Source organism: Helicoverpa zea, chromosome 2 (genome assembly GCF_022581195.2).
Source record: "Helicoverpa zea isolate HzStark_Cry1AcR chromosome 2, ilHelZeax1.1, whole genome shotgun sequence".
In the NCBI taxonomy this organism is placed as follows: Eukaryota; Metazoa; Arthropoda; class Insecta; order Lepidoptera; family Noctuidae; genus Helicoverpa; species Helicoverpa zea.
In genome coordinates, this window is record NC_061453.1 from 2233436 (window position 1) to 2255611 (window position 22176).

The 22176-nt window shown below is 35.6% G+C and overlaps 1 protein-coding gene across 1 annotated transcript in view; it reads left to right on the plus strand.

The window, feature by feature from the left end:
• The first annotated feature begins 2053 nt into the window (after positions 1-2053).
• The window catches only part of LOC124641374, a 202785-nt gene continuing 182662 nt past the window's right edge, over positions 2054-22176 (plus strand). The window contains exon 1 of the mRNA XM_047179445.1: positions 2054-2471. The gene's annotated coding sequence lies outside the window, so the exon portion shown is untranslated. The remainder of the gene's footprint in view (positions 2472-22176) is intronic.

Below are 22176 nucleotides of genomic sequence, written 5' to 3' on the forward strand. Positions count from 1 at the left end.
TGAAAATAACACTTTAATCTTTATTCATGCTCTTTTACCACTCAAACGTGAATTGGGAAAAAAAATATTTTTCAGCTGAAATACGCCAGAACTATTCCTGAAAAGTATGAGGAACTATGGAACTCATCTTTATGTGACAATATCTCAGTTTTTTTTTTATTTTCTGAGAAATGCTCTGCTACCGGAAGTTAGCAGATCATTTTGTGAACTATCGTTTTTCAGCTGAAAATGGTAGAACTATTCCTGAAAACTATCAGGAACTATAGAACTCATCTGCATGCGATAAGAACTCAAAAAAAAAGTTGATCTGCTAGACAATGATCTGCCAGGTTCACTGACACCTAATGTTTGATAATATGGGTTTACAAATCTGCTGCTGATTGTACGTATTTGGATGATATTCGCCATTGATGTCGAAGCCAACTGGTTGAAATAGCCGTTAAATAAAAAAAAACTAGCTGGTTGATTAATGATGCCTATTTTAACTATTATGTAATCTGTGGTAATGTCTAAGTAGCAACCGTATTTTTAAATTGAATTTTGCCGACACGTATTTAACTCACATAGCGTAGTGGTCAATTGCATCGTCAGCTGCTCTGCTTATTTAATTTCCAGGCGAAATCTAGGAAATATACCTAACACCTAATGTTGAAGGATTGCATTATGTTTGTTTTTCTTGTTATCTCCCATGAATTACTAATTGTTTGGCATCGACTAATGAATCTTTAAAGTCATTACTAGCTCCAGTGTGTAAGATGTGTGTAAGTAGGTTTATTGAGATAAAGCGACATACAGCGATGTTGCGAGTAGCATTGTCTATGCTATTGTCCCACAATGGATTGTGATGGCCATTCGCGTAATGTGTGTTATGTTTAGTGTGCCTAGGTACTGTAACGTAGTTAGAAACTTTTTCATTTGTAAGGTTTTATTCGTGAGATATTTTTGATACTGACCGGGCAATCATTTCAAATGTATTCGATTTGTTCCATAGAATAAGTTTTTTATATTGAAGTGTGTCACTTCACCTCTCGAGCCCAAGCAATAAACGTCGTGATATCGAATCAGTTTTTCATTTTGAGCAAGATAATTATTCCCGGTACGACAGTACCTATGACTATCAAGCTACCTACCTACATACATTAGGTTCCTACTTTGCTAGTTGTTAGTTCTTACTATATATGTAGAAGAATCTTTCTTCCTTAACTGTTAACTGTTTGCAGAAAGATTAGCAGGAAACACCATTCATCAGATATGTTCGTATACATAAGGAACCTACCTACTAATTACTTATCTTAGTATCTCCTATAGTTATGATAGTGACTGTCAAAGTGAATATTAGATTTGGTCTTCAATTACCTACATCAGATGAAGTGCTATGATAACAAAGCAATCGCTCGTTAAAATTATTTAATGTTTACCTACTTATTAATATGTTATTCCTAAACAAATAATAAAAATGCATTTTGCAGCCATATTTGTATTTTTAAGCGTTTTCCCAAACCAGTTTTTGCAGATCGGTAGCTCAGCGCTGTTGCTTGCTTCATAGATTAAGCTAGGAAGTGCATAGATGCGTCAAAACGTTAACACTCTTACCTGCAGTGAATTTTGCCTATAATGAAATACATTTGCCATAATTTTGCATTTAATAAGGACGTCATTGTGCAAGCAATTGATTTTTTTGGTAATTAAATAATTTATATTAGATACTTTTTATATTTAGTTAGTAAAAGAGGTATCTATCGGGTGTGTAAGTGTAGGTTTAACAACTCATATACTAGGCAGTAGTGTTCACCTGCTCTTTTTTTCTTGCCTTATCCTAAAGCTTTATATAAACCTTATCGCAAAAATATGTCGCTAAACAAGGTAGCCTTTCTGTTCGTCTGCTTTCTGAAACCAATTAGGAAGACTGGAAACGATTGCATCTGGTTTATGGAGCTAATTAAATTTACCCATATCATTAATCTACCTGTACATAAATTCTCTCACCTGTGCACTGCACGCATGATCTTTGACTGCGCGGCGCCGTTCGTCGCCGCCACCAGTCGACCGGCCAGCCAGCCACCCGCCACCGCCATTTTTGCTTCAGTCCAGTTATACCTGCGCCGCGCGAGCACGTGTCAGTGCCGATTTTACCGCCAAAAACGATCGTCAACGAAGATGAATCTGTTCAAAAGTGTACATATTTAAATTTTCCCACGTCCTTTATTGTGTAATATCGTCGAAAATTAGCTTCTGTGTGTGTAAAAAGTTAAAAGTAAATGTTTAGATTGTTTTTTGCATAAAAAGTGGTGTTGCAATTTCTTTTCATCTCAAACTTTTCGATTGGAAGATTTGTTCAGATCGCTGTTGTGATTCGATAAGTGTTGTAAACAGTGATTTTATCTTGTAATTAGTGTCGTGTTGGATTCTAATTGGAGCCGTACCGGTCCGGTGGTGATATTTCGCCGTTCCCAGGCGTACTTTGGCAACAGGTTAGTAGTGAGCGTTCAACCCGTATCATTTCGGTTACGTACACATAAACTGTGTTTATAACTTTATAAATAACGGTGGTTACCTGCGTGAATTTTATTGTTTGTTTCTATAATCTCAGATGTACGATTTTTAATGTGTTTTTATGGGTTTGCTATAAATATTAAGAAGACAACATTGTCGTGTAAAACTGTAGTCGTAGTCGTTAAATTGACGTTGCCACAATGAAGTCGTAACGTTGTTAATGATTATAGTATTTATTTATTGGCCATGGCGTCGCTGATGAATAAGAAATGCACTTGGAGAGGCCTATGTCCAGCAGTGGACTGCGATAGGCTGAGATGATGGCGTCGCTGGGATGTCGCTGAATTATACACAGATTCCTAGGTCTTACGGTTGCTGGCTAGCCGCTTGATACCTACTGCACTTATGTGCCTACAAACATAAATTAAACGATCATAATGGACATTCTTAGTCCTGGGAAAATGTTGTACTGAAGGCGATAATTAGGTGTCACTTCGGTATCTTACCGACATACATTTGAAACCATAACTTTAAATTTGTGTAACTATCTAGGTACCTAGTCAATTAGGTATACCTACTTATCTATAACGAAGACCTAACCTTAACTAAAATATTTTTATAAATTTTTCAGTGATTTAATGAACACCCGTTTTGGTTCGAAATGATAAAAAACAAACACAAGCTGATGAAAATCTAATACCTACCTAATTTAATTCAAGCATAGTTTGTCTATGCTGCCTTCGTAAGAAGCTATTCAGGTTTTGGTATGTTCTCCTTTGTTTTTATTGAAGGAATCATATTATCAATAAATACAGTAATTTAGAAACATTAGCTATTACAACAAGCTTAGTCTCATTTTCATATTTTCATGTAGGTATTACTCCATTTCCAATATGTACTAATTTCCGTTCCAATGTACCGTAGACAAATAAACTTATTTTAGTTTTGTTTAGGTAATTTTTGTAGTAAAAGCTCTTTAGTAATCTGTGTTAAAATAACGAAATATCCAAGAGAATAACTTCCACACAATTTATACCTACCTACCTCACATAAAATAGAACTCAGTATTTTTATACAGTATGAGATTTTCATCACTCATTTCTCATTTTAGTTATAGCCTTAGTAAATTAGCAAACACCTAGATAAAAGAACTTTTTACAATAACTTAATAATAAATATTTATACAACATACAACTAACTTATTACCTAATATATACACTTACTATAAATAAAAATATTTAAAAAATTGCATCAAAAAACTCCTCATCGCTGCCCACCGGGAGTGTACCCAAGAGGCTGGCAGCATTGCCACGTTGGATGGCAATGCTTACTTTTTGGCCAAAATAAAAACCAGCCCTTGGGTCACCTGAAGTGTCAGCAAGTCGCTTAGCGATATCCTTATATAGGAGATGAGCACTTGGACCCCATGGCCCGAGGGTTTCAACCCCAAACGGCTCAAAGGTATAGTTACCCACCAGGGTACTATATTTGCGCCGTTTGAGTTCCTCTGCAGCCGCAGCAGCGGAACCAGCACATCGCGCCGAGCTAGGAAGGTGAGATGGTGCAAGAGTAAGAGATAAAAGTAGGTACATACAAATTTTACTTTTCCTCACAGAAAACCATGAACACCGAAATAACGAATAAAAAAAGTTTGTAACATAATGGGTAGGTTAGTACCTACCTAGTTAGACTTGGAAAAAATTGATGGCAAGCGATTTTTCGATGACGAAAATGGCCGACCACTTCCGACGTTACGAATTTGGAATCCAAACCATGCCTACCTTCCTATATTTCTATTCGGAACCTAGGAAAAGCTAAGTCAAAAACATAACATGCATCTGTTACAAACTTCACAACTAGTCTAGCTTATGGAGAAACTTGGTAGCAACTTAAGAACACAAGTTTCCAGCTTACGTCTAACTTCAAGATAGAATGAACAATTGTTATGAAAGTAATTCAAACATTTTCAATTAAAACTACTGCAATTGTTGGTGTTTCTTTTGTAGATTGTAGTACCTTTTCAGAAAATGAAACCTTTTTTCAAGGGCAATCTTCAGCATCCTTGACAATAAAACTTTTCCTAAGATTCACTTCAGGATCGCCTTACGCCCGATTCGCCATCTTCCTGTTTAATTAGAATACGCGTGTAGCTTCAATTTGCATTTTACCAATTTCTAAAATTCAAAACTAGGTAAATTGAGATATTCAAGCGTTTTGATGAATTTTCTTTTGATAGGTAAATAGACATTCACCACACACATTTCCTGCTACCATTTTATAAGAACAAGGGTGACATCAGACTATGTGGAAACTACAGAGCCATAAAGCTAATATCACACACCTTCAAAATATGGGAAAGAGTCATCAACCGCAGACTACGGCAACTCACCCAGGTGTCCGAAAACCAATGCGGGTTCGTCCCAGGAAGGTCGACAACTGATGCTATACATTCAATCAGAATTCTGATGGAGAAACATAGAGAGGCCCAAACCGACCTACACATGGTATTCATTGACTTGGAAAAAGCATTCGACCGTGTTCCAAGAGAACTTATCTGGCAAGCCCTAAGAGCACAAAAAGTCCCAGAGCACTACATATTTCTGGCGAAAGACATGTATCGCGCTGTTAAAACTAAAGTGCGAAGCCCAGCTGGAACAAGCGATGAGTTCGATGTGATGGTCGGAGTCCATCAAGGTTCAGCGTTGAGCCCCTTGCTGTTTATCCTGGTAATGCAATACCTCACGGCGGAACTACAGCGCCCCCCACCATGGGATATACTTTATGCGGACGACATTTTACTGGTAAGCGAAGACCCCAACAATCTTCAGCAAATCGTGGAAGAATGGCGAGGAGCTCTTGAGAGAGCCGGCTTGCGAGTTAGCAGAGAGAAGACCGAGTATCTGCACTGCAATTTCAGTGGCACAAAAAGTAGCAGCACTATCCATCTGCGGGGCACCCCACTTAAGGTAGTCGACCACTTTAAATACCTTGGCTCAATCATCTGCAATGATGGAACAATAGATGCCGATGTAACCCACCGTGTAAACACCGGGTGGATGAAATGGAGGGAGCTATCTGGGGTTCTATGTGATAAAAGGATGCCCGTTCGCACTAAAGGCAGAGTCTACAAAGCAGCAGTTCGTCCATCCATGACATATGGTGCCAAATGCTGGCCACTGAAAAAGCAGCAGGAGCAAACACTACATGTCGCAGAAATGAAAATGCTAAGATGGGCTGGTGGGGTAACGATGCAGGACCATGTCCAAAACATCCATATTCGGGGCAGTTTTAAAGTAACGCCTATACCGGAAAAGATCATGGAGAGCCGCTTAAGATGGTACGGTCATGTCATGAGGCGACCATCGGACCACATGTCGAGGAAAGTGCTCGATATTGGTACCCAGCCCAGAAGACGCGGTAGACCCCGCCTTACATGGATGTCCGTTATTGAAAAGGATCTGAAGAAGACACAATTATCATCCCAGACGACCCAGGACAGACCGTCCTGGCGAAGATTGACCAGAAGGGCTGACCCCAAGTAAATGGGATAAAGGCCAGGCAGAAGAGAGGTAAATAGAGATTCAAATTTTATAACAATGCAACAAGATTTCATTTTCGACTTAATCAAAATCTTACTCAACAGTAAATCTTAAAATTTTCTACCATGATGTAGGTAGGAACACTATTTTAAAAGCAAGACTTCTCGGAATGAATTTACGAGACAGAAACAGGATTATTGTGCAGTCACCTCGCGGCCCGTTACATGCAGTCACGTGGTCATGTTGCTATGTGAAATAATCGATATTAACGACAATCGCTATACGCTAATTGGCTCTGTAGAATTTTGAAATTGTTGGGCCCGTGGGATAGCTACGTTGGGATAATTGATCGATATCAGGGTACGGATGTCAGAGGTACAATACAGTTCATTTATTCGAAGATATGTGAGACAAGACGATTATGATATAGGTACCTATTTATTAAATTAGAATAGGTACGGTCTATCCACTACAAAATGAAAAATAGGTACTTCAATGTGGTGGTGGTGTTATTAGTAAATACTGAAGCCTACTCTATGTATTGATTTTTCTCAATGACAGGAACATAAACACTAATCCGTATCGCTATCGAAATAACTTAAACGAAATACAGTATTGATATTCAGGATATGTTTCTCACAAAGCCGATAACAAAGGCCTCAGGCAACCCTACTCTAGTTTCTCTATGTTCCTGTAACGGATCAATAGCATAAATTACCCGACACAAACAGAAACAGGCTAATTGTAACACAAGCTCACAACAATCTGGATTACAATACCATTATGCTAATTGTTTTCGGAAATTGAATGTTAATTTTAGTTGTAAGCCGGTGTTATAATGATGGTAGGTAACACATTGAGTGATGTTCGATAATTGCTCTAAAATCCGATCTGACAAATTAGCTTATTGATCGATGAGATAATGGGTGCTTCGTTTATTCTCTCAAAGCTTGGTACCAGAATTATGTGGTACTGAATCTTATGAATGAAAAGTATTCCTCGATACAACTCTAGAGATTGTTGGCAGACCAGGATAACAGAAATAGTTGAGTGACTGAAACGTAAGTCGTGAAGTGTTGTGTAGATACACAAAGATCACCTCTGATCCCTCCGGGAAATACAAGCCATAGCGACGTTGTGATTTTTATCTTTCACGTTCAAATAACATGTATTTGTCAACCACGAGTATCTGTATCATAAAGAAGAGGTGACGACGACATAACGGTAAAGTTAAGACCTACTTAGAAGTTTGTAAGCCGAGCGTAGTGTTCATACTTAGTACCTAATATTTTTGTTCCTAATGTTTTGAAGTAAACTAGGTGTAGTGTAGGGTAAGAAGCATAAAATTATGTTTTTCCTATAACATTAGGTACTGTACTCTAAAACAAGATTAACAGCTCAGAAGCTGGTAGCTAAAGCCAGATAAGCTATCTCACTTTTATTTCCAACGTGACGAGTTTTTCGAATTTATTCCAAACCCGGTTTGTATAGTTTTTGCAAGAATAGGTAAGTGCCGTGCTTAATACTCTTTGCCAACCTAATTTAAAAGTAAGATGTTGCCCAAACAATGACGAAACGCAGGTCTCAATTTGCAAATTGTAAGATCTGAGACTAGATCGACAATTACGTCATGAATTGCGCTCGCTACGCGCTATATTAAGTACAATACACTAATAAGAATCAATAGTCTAGAAATGTTAAAATCTTTTGATACCTATTTGTTTTTCTGTTTTTTAAGTAAGCAAATACAAAGTAATCGATGAATTGATGATACGAAGTGTAATTTATTTTAGCACTTTACGCGTGCCGTTTATAGATAAGTGTGGGTGCCATTAAAAACTAGTTCTGTAGCTGATAATTATTGGAGCCAATGCCCCAATAAAACTTACAGCGCAAAATAATCCGCCATTAGATTTAAAATTCAAAATAAGCAAGACTAAAAAGAAATCAGTCTAGTTTTTCAAATTAGGAAATATAAAACACGATATTACGAAACAATTACAATTCCTGCACATACTACCTCATTTACAAATGAATAGACTTCCAACAGAGGCCCGTGAATGCAGGCCTAGGAGACCAGGCACAAAGGAGCACCTAATGAAGTACCTACTTTGAATAGACTGCAATCACTAAGGAGGCTAATCTACCACAAATGTCAGGACACAATGTTTCTGAATGGACCGGGGATTTCAGCCCAGAATATTGTCTATTAGACTTTGATGACAAAGAAGATTGTCTATGAGGTCTCTAATTGCTTTGCAGGGAAATAATTCCCACAATGTTAAGAACTGGTCGTCGGATTCCACTAAAATTACACTACAGTATTTAATCTAAATTTGTGTCTTAACACATACTTAAGTAATACCAACTATGGACCTCTTCCTAAGTCAAAGATCCACAATTGGCAGGAACCAAATGCTCAAATTATTTCCAAGTTAAGGCCCATGTAGTAAGTACGAAACGCATAGTCACTCATCCATGGTTGGCTGGTCTGAATACATCGATTCTTGGGCTTTTATTTAGCCACGAGCCCCTTACATATCTCAGAAATTGTGACGCAGTTTTGTTCACTGTCTCCTGAATGGTAGATAAGTTCCGATGTCTATAATGTTCGCTTCATTGGAGAGAAAAGAAAACCGAGTGTTGTCACTTGGAACAGTACACATAGGTACGCTATTGACTTCGTTTTGTATGATTTTGTAGAACTATTCATTTTGTGCGCAACTATAGTTCTACGGAAAAATATTAGGGCACTTCAGTCTATTTGACTTTAACCTTTAATTCATCTTTTAATAACAACTTCACGTTCTAGACACAAATGTATGACTGCGGAAATAAAGTGTCGTTCTGCTAGTTTAAAAACGAAATATCTGAAAACAAATTACGCAACTCATAATAAGATTAACGCTAAAGCCCGATATTACGAAGAAACGTAATCTCATAAAAATCTTAAGATTCCTCGTTACGATAATGGTTGGGACTTAACTATTCTCAAAAGCTCCGATTATACGCGTACTTATCATATTTTTTCATTTTGCACAGCGCCGGAGACAAAGTTTTGCAGACATCACGCTGAATAATTTTATGCTTTTAAAACTACGAGCATAATTTAAACTTTTACGAGTCGCGTCGAGTGCTCTTAAATAATACATATTCTGATATAATACGAGTGTTAAAGCAGTTCATTGTCCCAAAGGTCACCATTGTCACAGACCATTAAAGAAACAATAACCTCGTATACCTTTAATCCATATTTGACAGCGGTCTGTACGCTTTACAATTGAGGGTACTTACAAAACGATTTGTTGAGGTTCTAGCACCTTCTAAATTAAGTTGCTTTGTTCTGTATTGTGAGAACTGGTAATTAAACTTGATCTATGGTCACTTTAATGCTGAAAGGTCGGTTAATAATGTCTGTTAAATCCAAATAAACTGAAGTAACTTTAGCTACAAAACTACTTGTAGCTCTTCCAAGGATAGAAGTTGAAAAGAGTTGGATAGAATCCAACCCTCACGGGACTTAGCGATACAGTTATGAATTTGTAGTAACAGTAATTACTTGAATAGGAAGATGAAGCTACAAATTGTTTTCCAACTCCCCGGCTGCAAGTTCGGAGAGTATCAGGTACGCTATAGACACGGAACGATTAGATTTCATAACTATTCCGCAATAAAGTTACTCGTGCTGTAGACTGTAGCGAACTCTGTTTTGATTCAGAATCAGAACATACAAGCTTTTGTTGTTATTATGACGAACGGTATTTTTTCAAGCAGCATTTTTAACTTTGTTTTGTCGAAATATCGCTTTTGTAGAATAGTGTAATAATAGGTTAGGTAACACGTAAATAATGCCTAATGCCCCCTAATGCCGCTACTTTTTCGTAAAAGTTTTTAAGCTTTAGCGAAATATTTACCATAAGTCATGGTTTTGCTATTGAAAGGCACAAAACAAGATAGAAGAATGTTTAAACTTCACAGATTCATCCTATAAGATTACCAGCATTTCACAATTTCTTTCCCTCAACTAAATGAAGTTGCATGTTTTATTTCAACATTTTACCCGTCGGATAAATTACATTCGCTCGTACCTTGTCAGATTACGTCTGGATGCATGTAAATGTAATCTGTCACAAATGTGTGTCACTTAAAAAGCTCGAGGTTTTAACTCTCAAATTGGTCTTATTGACTCGATTTATTGGGTACCAAAAATAAACACCGAAAGTGGGTCATTGTAAATCGTTACAAAATTGTCAAATGATACAGTTATGTATCGATAATAATTGGCAATAAATTATTGGGTTTTGCAATAAATTGCTGTTCCTTTTATTTATGTTGTAACCTTTTAACCAATTACAAAGAAAGGTAATGATTTATTATTATTAACACCTTTTTTAACATTCGTATTCAGGTCTTCAAAATTCGAATTACCTACCTATTATTGTTTTCCCTGAAAACATTCTTACCAGAAAAAAGTTACGAAAATCGTTACGATTAGACAGTAAGCAGATCTAAATTATAAATAATGTTAGATACGTTAATCTGCTATTATCCTCCTAGTACCTTAATCCACCTATCCCGGAAAATAAAACCTTAACAGGAGGCTGTTATGTCGTCTTATGTCCTGTTTCTACTAACAAAGGCCACCCGTAGTGCGCTGGCAACATTATGGTAGTTTATGTAACGCTATTATCTCCACAACATAAACTGGGAGATGCAGGGAATATTAGATTTCAGAATATGGTGCCTTGTTTTGTATAGTGCCCGACTATTACTAGAAATTAGGTATCAGTTTTACCAGATGATGTGTGCAATTCAGCTACTTTAAAACTTTGTAAAAAAACAAATGTCTAGTAACATACATTAATCAAAAGCTTCTATGCTGAATACAAGACAACATTTATCTAAGCTTGAAAAAATCTTCAAAACTTGCTTAACTCACCTTGTCAGGTACAAGAAATATTACTTTTATATCCCTAACTTGAAACCGAAGATATTTTTGCGGAAAAATGTGAGATAACCTCGTAAAAGCAACAAAAAGAAGTCATTTGGCTGAAACGGATCTGCTGTTGAAGTTATACCCACATTTACTGAACTGAACGGATCTAATTTATCGGAATTTTTCCCGCGGCCCTTCTCGTTCATTTGACAAGTAAGTAATGTTTACTTTTGGGTGCTTAGTTCTTATGCGGTTTATTTTACGAGGCCATTACGCCCACGTATGTGGTATCAATCTCAATTTATTTAATGGTCTGCAAATTGGAAATAAAAAGATTTTGGAAGTGCCTGCACATTGCTTTGTCAATAATGGTCCTTAGGGTGATGCTACATTTGAGATTATCCGTATTAACAATATAAATTAAATATTTTAAGTGTAGATCGATTCTGTATTTGTTGACACGTTTGTTCCACATGGCAACACATTTTGTCATGACAACCAGGAGCTCTACTTTGTATACGTTACACGATAAAAAAAATATGTTTTATTTAAAGGTACGCAAACACTACACGACTCCACCCAAAGAACATAGGCTTAGCTACTTTCCCACAATATTATAACGAATAAAATTAAAACCCAATCAAGAAAGTGGTTTTATTTATGCATGTTCGCTTCGTACCGGCAGTACTAACTATAGATTTCCATCGTAACCTGTGGCTTGCCTTCATTAAACATTAACGCGACCTCAGCCACGTAAATGAGGATCATTTGGAGACAATTTGTGTCCGTCAGCCATTTTGTGGAGTGTACAGAATGGGACAAAAGGACCGACATAATGGTTACGAAATGGTCTTAACGTTTATAACAATTTGTGAGTACGTGTAACGCTGTGTCGTAGTTTATCAGATGTTATTTTGTAGTTCACGACTTAGGTGTAATAATAATCTGTTCAGGCATTACACGTTAAACATTGTCAAATAACTAACGAAATTAAGAATTATATATCATTTCATTATGAAATAGAACATTCTATTTCATTATTTGTTTGAAATTATAAGGACAGACTTCAAACTCTTAGAATTAATGATATCATTCGACAAACGTCAATGATGATCTAAAATCGTAACTTTGTATTTACTCCAATTAGCTCCGGCTTAAGAAGCAGATTGTTAAATAAACTGAAGCATTTACAACGTTGTTAATTACCAACTATTACAGATTGTAATCATGTTACTAATTTTGCGAGCGATTAAGACTAGGTCGTTCTCGTTATTACTGAACAATTTGTATTTGTTAAACATTGCTCTACTTATAGATTGTAGATAATGTCTTGCTAGAGTATCTTTGAGATAATGATCTGAATTTGTACTCGAGTTTTATGTCCTTCAAGTACCTATTCTTATTACGAACCACATAATTTTTACCACAGCCAAGGCTCAAAGTTTGTGAGGTTGTGAGGAGTTATCACAGGATTTACTGAAACGGTCTTTAAAAAATCTTAATTCTCACTTATTGTAAAAACATGTTACTTGTGCCAATGACTATATTTTGTATTTGTACTGATAGTTGCTCCCTTGCGACTTGAGCGAAACCGCTTGAAACAGCGAATAAATTATGTAAGAATTACAGAAGATGCCTTCTACGCTGTAACTAGACGAAGCATTCCAAATAATTTTACTCTGCAAAATCTGTAACTACCGTATTTTCTGCTTTACTATGCACTTCGTCTCCAAACCCAATCTGTCTACGTCATTCGGTCAAAGCCTGAAGGTTATTGAATGCCATGTTCATTAAATTGTGCACCTGAAACAATTTAACTTTGCTTAACGCTTAAATTAAGTTTTAACCGTGTATTACAAATGACTACAAGTTTTGACTTTAACTTTGATAAGCAATTCATTTGCTTGACAATTTGACAGTATGGGGTAAGAACAGTCACGTTTATTGACAGCTACATCATCAAATGATTTTCGAAAAATGTAACTTTTTTTAATATTTGTAAAATTACATAAAATACAAAACAGTATGCTATACATACAACGTATGTACTACATATTCTACTTAAGCCCGCATTAACAAGCTCAGTAAGCAAAAAATACAACATTTTAATATCATAAAGCAGAAATTTATCGATACACACGAAGTGCGGGTACTTGAAAAACAGCATTACTTTGTAAAAGCACTAATACCCTCATCCAGCTACAAACTAATCGATGTTAAAGTATTTGTTGCTCAATCGTTTACTGAAGGGCAATTTGCATTACATTAAAGCCTGTGGTCTGATCAACGTGAATGAGCAACGCTTTAGGTTTTATCCGTAAATTAACGAGCGAAACGTAGTTATTTATTTAAAAGTATGTATTTACTAACTGTTTTCTCGAAGTAAAGTACTCGAGGGTAGGGTTTAAGACCGTTTTGCTGGTGCGGATGAAAGTTTAAGGGCTATTAAAGCTGCTATGTCTTTACTTGAAGCTACAACGAGCTGTTTGCGGATTAATGGTTGTACCTAGTAGTTGGACAAGTTTGAATACTACCGATTTACGAAATTATGAGACATATAGACTGATGACATGAGACATATAGTCTACTACAGTTTACACGAGATTAGGTATAAGCTAGATTATTGTAGAGCCGAAGTTCCTACCAGACAGACAATGCGGCAAATTCTGTACTGCCTAATGTTTATAAAGAAATGATCTTCTTCAAGTAAGCGGCATGTTTCTTTCTGTGATAGCATTCTTAGTTGACATTCGTGACACATATGCCTTCCCATGACACCCTCCTTTTAACAGCCTAGTAACTAGTGCTATAGCAATTTGAGTACACAAAGACTTTGCCGGAATTGTGGGAAAATTGAGCACTAAAGACATTCCTAACACGCTTAAAGAGGACAATCGTTGTAAACATAATTGCATTTGCTATGTTCAGAAACTCATTTTCTTCGAATTAAACAATACGGGGCATTTCCTTCATGTTGATTCTTTTGATTTTCGCAGAAAATTGTCGGCAATATTTTCTGCGCCTTGCGCTTAATTCCCAAACACTTCTGTGAACTTGGTCGCGTCGGTTTTTCAATTGATGTATTCTTGGCCTCTTGTACCAAGTGAAGTATCTTCCCAGACTCGAGTGATATCTTCAAGTTTTCACGATTTTATGCGACGTTGCCTCCAATACAATTTATGGCTTGCAATAAAATTATATCTACTTTTTTATTGAACTATAATTCTTTCATGGCTCTTGTTGATAGTAATAATGGGCAGGCTAGTAAAAACATCCTTATCATTATTTCAAGAAATCCAACTGAATTTTAAACAAATTGAATGTGTTTTTTTATATACGATGATCCCATTGATGATCCTACATTTAAGTTAGATATCCAACATCTTGCCAGGACTAAAGTTATTTAAATAAATTATATGTCGTGATAGCTATTCAAGTTTGTGCTCGTTGTTCTCAAACTTGAAATTACAGTTCCAACACGATACATTCAAACTAAGATCTGAGACCTGAAAACTTAGGACATAATAAATGTAGTATTCATGATATCTCGCCCGACTTGGCTCAGGAGTTTTGTTAAAAGACAGACTAGTTAAAAAGATTCCCGTTCTTTTAGGGATGAGAAACAAGCATGAATCTCCGATGATTAATCAAACCGTACATTTGTGACCTTTATTTATGTAGGTAGAAGCTTCTACAAATAATAATCGGTCAATACCACACTAAACAATAGCACAGAACTGATTACGAATTCATTGAAATAAAGACTTAACAGAGCCACCATGAAATGATCCCTTCAAATAATCTCCTTTCAATTAAGTTGTCTTACCATTTGAATATCTACTCTATTCAAATTAACACAAGGCTTCCTTTTCCATTACAATAGAAGGAAATGCAATTAATATAAGCGACGTGGCGCGAAGTCTTATTACTTGAAGAGTAGAGCCATGTTTAAAACCACAATGAATGTGACAACCTTTAGGGGACGAGAAATATAATAGAATGAAGAAGTTTTCTTGCGTTATGTTTTACCAACTCACTGGAGAGAGGAAATTAAATGGAAATAGAAAGAAGGACGTTCGGAAGAGGGCGTATAAGTTTGTCTATGTGCCTGCTACATGGAAGCATGGAAGTGGCAATTTTAAATAAGTTTCATTCTTTACAATGACAGCCAACCAAAGACAAGTTTTTTTGTCTGTGCTGAGCATGTAATGTTTTCTCTAGATTTCCTTCCGAAGGAATTTTCCCAACATCAAGTATTTCTATCCAATCATAAAAACGATAGAACCGCGCATCTCGCGGTTCCAACAAATCTGTAATCTTAACAACCGGACACTCCGGTCGGAAGCCGGTATGTTCACATAACATGTTAGTCTTCATTGCTTAGTAAATAACCAATAGCTATTTATATACAAATAGTCGTTAAGGCTGAGCTTTAATTTCTTCCTGGTCATCTGAAGTTTTTCTTATGGAAATATTCTGATCACGTCGCAGTGGACGTAGTTTCATCTCGTTACTTAGCATAAAGATTCAAGAAAGTGTCTTCGCTATTTAAAGCCTCCTTTGCTTAACCTTTTATTAAAATACATTCCATATTTGAAATCAATGAAACAAGCTGACAACACTGATTCCTAAGAAGTTTGAAGGTGATCATAATGTCGATATTCATCATCTTATAGCCGTTTTGTGAGCAACCTTATCTACATATTACTTTTAACGATAAATCAACAGTTATGGTGATGCTTAGAAGCTGGTAATTACACATCTAAATCACTCAATCCGTATCTGTCAGTCAGTCGTTTTTTCCCGCCACCACGCGTGACGCATACAATTGATTTAGCATGCAGTATTCGGTTTGTTGACAAACGACCGCGTGTATTGTTTTCGCTCCATTATACGATACATGGCCACGATTTCCCTATACAGCAAGTAGTCCAAACGAAAGTGATTTATTGTATCCGTTTAAAGATAATGCATGTTTTACATAATTGAATAAAAGGGTTTGTTTAGCCATTCAATCAAAAAGCCCTTTGACTGAGTAATAATTTGTTGAATTTATGGTGTTATGGCCGACTGCGTAAAAATGGGAGATCGAAGAAAGGAATGCTTGAACATTAGTGTTCATATCGTCGCAAGTAAAGTTTATTAAATGCTATGCTAGACTTTTAAATAAGTCGGTGCCAGTCCAGTAGCTGTCCGTCTTGAATGAATGAATTCCACCTATCAACATTAAAGAAAAATCCAAAAATGTAGGTACTCAAATTGATTGTAATTTCCTACTTACGTAGGTTCTTACTTTTTTTTAAAGTAGGTAATTATTAAAGGTTTAAAAATAGGAAATATAGGGTCTAACAGTATAAGCTAGCAACTAATCTTTTGCAACAACAGTTCCAATATAACGGAAACTATTTTATTGCAAGAGAGGTTAGAGCTTGCAGTTGTTTTGTCGACATTAATGGCGCGGAATCGGAACTATTGATTGGAACCAACGTGTGATTCCAAGAACTAGCTGTTCCGACCTTTCTTTACGTTTTGTGGAGAAAATAAACTTTGTTAAGACTATTGTAGGTAGATATTAATTTCAAGAAGACATAGGAATGTTAGACCTATTGGAAAATCTAAGATTTTAAAGTCTAAGGTCTTAAAGTCTGTACGTACACAATCTGACACTGAGCTGCTTCAGTCGGACCTTGACAGATTTGTACAATATTGCAAAACCAACAAATTGCAACTGAATGTGTCTAAATGTTTTCATGTAGTATTCACCCGTCGAAAATCTAATATTGGTTCGGGGTATAAGTTGGATGGTACTTACATAAATAATGAAGCCAGAATTAGGGATCTTGGCGTGATACACGACAGCAAGTTACTTTTTGACAGTCATATAGAGACCATGGTTAGCAAGGCTTTCAAAGCCTTGGGATTTATTATTAGAGTTTGCGCTAGTTTTCGTTCGATAAAACCTTTAAAAGTATTCTACTGCTCCCTAGTGCGAAGTCACCTTGAGTACGCTTCTCAAGTATGGAACCCTCAATATGAGATTTACAAATCTCGGGTTGAATCTGTACAGAGGAAATTTTTGCGGTACCTAGATTTTAAGGCCAAGCAGTTCTCAGTTAAATATGAGCACCGATGTAGGAGATATCATTTCTTACCGTTGGAATTACGGCGTAATATTAGTGATGTCTGTTTCTTGGTGAATGTCGCAAATGGCTCAATTGATTGTCCTGAACTGCTTAGCAAAATATGTCTCCGGACTAATCAAAATAATTTAAGAAAACGGCCCTTATTACAAGTACCATATTCAGGAACAAATTATAGGCGCAACGCCTTCTGCTTGCGCAGTGCCAGAGCTTTCAATAGTTTACCATCAAACCTGGAAATTGATTTATTTTGCACGAGCGCACAGAAAATTAGAAAGATTTTAAACAACGATTACTTTGGCGATTAAATACGTGTTGAATATTGGGGAATGTTGTGTGAATGTTGTTAGTCTTAAGTTGTAGTAGTTATTTTTAGTTAGTAGTCTTTATTAGCCTGTTAGTTAATTCTTATTTTTTGTTATTTTTTTAAATGTATTTATGAGTCTTTAAGCTAATTATTAATAGTTGTTAATTTACTTATTTTTTAGTCTATAAGCTTGTACGTAGTATTTATTTAGCTACATAAATGTGGAAGCTTGTAATTAGCAGTAAGTACTACTTGTATATATTATTTAATTGTGTTATTAGTCTGTAAGCTTTCTGTAAAATAAAATAAATAAATAAATTTGTTTGAACGATACTAAAAGTGTCAATATTAGTTACAAGCTTTGATTACTACAATCAAAGGCTACAAGCAGCCATAGCAAAGAGCTGTTTTGGAGGTTAAGTTCTGAACACATATCGCTATAGTTCGGCCGCTCAGAGAATGCGTTTCTGACACATCGCGATTGAACTGACGACGTAACTTTGTAATGGCGTTGCAGTACGATAAAAATATTTTTGCTGGTTGTTTATCGTTTTAACAATTGTTGAGCATTAAAACAACATTATTATATCAATAATAATCAATGAATGTTGTAATTTTGTGCCAAATTGAGTGTCAAATAACTTGGTAAACAATATTTTTCTAAATCTATACTGCGCTATTACAAGGTTATGTCAGCGCTTTATATTTGTAGTGCTGTGCTAAAAATAACAGGCAAGTATCGTAATCTGTTCTGGTTGATGGTTCTTATACAGTTATACTTACAATATAAAATAATACTTTTTGTTTTTCTTTTTAAGAATTTGAAAATAATGGACTATAGGATAACTTTTATGAAATATAAAAATAAAAGTATGATCAAACTGAACGCGCGAAAGAAAGTAGCATTTTTATATTTAGGTTGAAATTGGTAACCCCAAATGGCATCATGGGCCGTCATTTTGTGACGCTAAATAGTCGTTTGTTGTCGTTTCGTGCGCTAAGACTAAGTGCCCTGCCTCATTAGGACGCCAATGACGACGTCGCCGGCTACGTATCCAAGCAGTTAGTATTGAAATGTATGGAACGTCGCAACGTCGCCAAATTGGAGGCGTGGCCACGAGCTACAGTTCCCTATGTGGCTTCTGGCTACCGTGGCAACTTGGCGACGCGACGTGGCCACAGTAGCCACTATAATGTACACGGTAAAGCGCACCTCCCTCACACAGTCGCCAATGTGGTCGCCAATTAGCTTGCAATTTCTTGAGCGACGACGTAAACAATTGACTGTCGAGACGCCATGGCCACTCGACTTGGCGACATTTGGATGCCAGAAGTAGCCAGACCTGTGCCGCTTGCGACGTCGCCATGGCGTCCCAGTGAGGTAGAGCTCTAAAAACCTGATTTTGGAAGGTTTTGACCGAGATATCAGGATTGATTCTGTTATTGATAATACCTAATATAATTATACACGTAGGCGAAGATGATGATGAAGACACCACCTCCTCAAGCGAATCGGAGTCTGATTAATATTCTGTACGCACATTCAATTCAATGTACTTACTTTATTGCATAGAAATACAGATTGTAACTTTGTAACAAAGAATAAATAAAACGATTTTATTATATGAATATTACCTTTTTTTGGTTTCCACTTAAATAACTAAAATATAAATTTTAAATGATTCCGCCAATTTAAAACGAAAATAATCTTAAAATAATGCGGCGGTTTATTTTGGGGGAACGGTAACGAACTCAGTGTTATGTTGTGCCCATCACTAGTCCTGACTAACTGATAGGTGTCAGGAACGCATTCTCTGAACGGCCGAACTATAACATCAAATACTTCTTACGAATTACTTACCTACGCACTTATGTAGATCTGTGTTTTAAATTAAAAGTTACGCAATTTAATAAGGAATATTGTTTACGATTACAATCAGTGGATTATGCGTACAAAGATGAAGTTCATTTTAATTTTACCTTTCAATCATGTTGCAAGCCGTCCTTGACGTATTGTGTCAAAACAATAAACAAATGAAAGAGATTGTCAATTTATGTAAATCTTAATAATGGCTGTAATTACAAGTGTTAAAATAAACGTGTTTTGTTATTAATTTTGAAGTTCCAATTGTTATTTCGAGGTTGATTGCCAACTTATTGTTTTGCGTAGTGCCCTTTGCAATTGATTATCAATTTATTGCTTTTTATTACACCTATAGCATTTAATAAACTTCAAAGTGATATTTGCACCTTATAAGTGACTTTAAAAAATGACCAGAACTGGGCGTATTTTTCCTAAGCATATGGCTAGGTATGCCTTTTACTTCGTCACATACTTACTTGTAATTTAATTCAAAGTAAGCAGGTAGGTCACTTCTCATATTCCTTGCGTGTAAACAGGCAAATATTGTCACATGCCGATAATCTATTAGTGTCAGTTTTTAGTTACCGTCTAGTGCATGTGAATGTTAATATCTAGCGTTTCTCACGATCCTACGAACTTTGTTAGACACCCGATGTTGGGATAAGGTTGCAGAATGCGGTGGAACGGGTGTAGGGCCTTTGAGGATGAGCTGAATGTCAAGGATAGCTGTGGATGGTGTGGTGGTGTGACAAAAATATTGTATTCCAATGACAAGAAAAGAAAAAATAAGTATCATTTGTATTTTATGAATAATATTTTGAATACCATTTAACTTTCTTGTGTATTTCCTCTTGTTTTAATATATATTTTTTATTTTTTTTTATTGATGTAATAATATAATAATGTACTGTGACTTGGAATTGAATTTGTATTTACTTATAATTTGGAATATTTTAGTAATGTACCGAGACTAATATGACTGATTGTGTTTTAACCTTTGATTTGTATTTTATTATTGTATGCCTTAACGGCGGGACATAGCTGAAGTTATTTTTATTATTTAAGACCTGTATTTATGATGCATACCTATAGTCCACAATAAAGATGATTAGATTTGATTTGATTTGATGGTGCAGCTAAGGAGTGGGGATAGGCTTATCGTGTAGTGAGGAACACATAAGCCATAAAAGCAGCCAAGCTTGAACACGTAAATCTCAGGAACTACTACTAGACTGACTTCAAAAATTATTTCAATGCTACATGGCCCATTCATACATGGAAAATCATGTGTCTCCGACAAATTGTATTAGAATGAAAGCATAATTGTTAACGAATGAAATGTTATCATAAATTCGTGTAAATGGCTCTGGCATTGAGTCGTTGGATGCACTATATTTTATAATTCAGAGATTTTTTTTGTATTTAGATTTTATTTGTTATTTTATATCAATTGTGTAACCTAACGAGGCTGGCATAACGTAACAGAGTTAAAGCCTCATATAAAAAATAAATGACTTAAAAAATGAATTCATGTCTTCGATCCCAATACAACTAGGAATTTTACGGACACAAAAAAATAAGCAAACCATTTTTCGCGAACATTATGTTGTAGTATTTTTTCGAACTTTCAAGTTCATCTCAGTTGACTAGCAAAAGGCAATAAACCCGTAAGTTGTAACTAATAATAAAATAACTAGCGCCAATTATAGCTTAGGAAACGAGTTCCCAGTACCCATGTGACGTGTATGGGAAATGGCCATTATTACCAATAGCTTACACCTGTCAAGCCAGACCATGTCTTGGATTTATATTATTATGTCGTTAAATAAAGATGTATATTTCTTTTATCTTTTTTATTATCTGTTTTAAATATAATTTTATGTCAGAGCTTAATAACTTAGGTACCCATTTATTTTTGAGTTAGTTACATCATCAAATATTTGCCAGTGGTCTGTCTTGCAACATAGGTGCAGTCGATTCGGAAATTGCTTTTTAAAACTATGGAAAATCTATGGTTAAGTATGGTTTCTAGAGATTAGACCTTTTTTTATTTTAAATAGAATTTATTAAATCTCTGTTCAAAATAGGCATAATTAAAAACAAATAATTAAAACTCTTGTATACTGGGATTAAACAAAAGCGTAATTAAAACGTAATACAGTAGATTTTACGTCTAATAGTCTACAAGTTAATCCTAATTGTCTAACATAATTCGAAATGTAAGCATTTAAATGTTAAAATTAACAGCTTTGTCTTATGTTCTGTAACTGAAACTTTTAACTTTGAAAGATTAATTATTTTGCTTTACTAATTATAATTTGCGAATGTTTATCGTAATACAAATTATTTAAGTAACTTTCGGAAATTCTTACTTTTGAGAACATATTTCATCTGTTTGTCGACAACGAGATTTTCATTTCGGATTTAAAGGCTGAAGTTATAAACATAGCTTTATTGAACCCCGAGGAAGACTTCTCGTTTATCGAAGTTCATGATTTAATTCTTCAGAATAAAAACATTTCATGACAATACTATGCTATACATTTATTCAACATCCTTATCGGCCGTTACCAATATTCCATATAATATTAGGGGTTAAAGTATGAAATTGCCGTTTTATTCTAGTAGGTTTTTGAATTGCCATAGAGTCTTCATGGTTTGAGGTTTTCGAATGAAACTTTTTTCACATGGTTTCTGTGACGTTCTTCTTTCAAAATATGTGAAACATTTGATTATCGATGTTCAATTGTTTTTGTTATTCAACTTTAACAAGAAAGATGGATACTGCGAAAATTTGAGTAATTTTTGAATATGAGTTCCGACGCGGAAGTAAACGGCAGAAACAGCCCGCAATATCAATGCTGCATTTGAAGAGGTGTCTGCTAATGAACGCACCG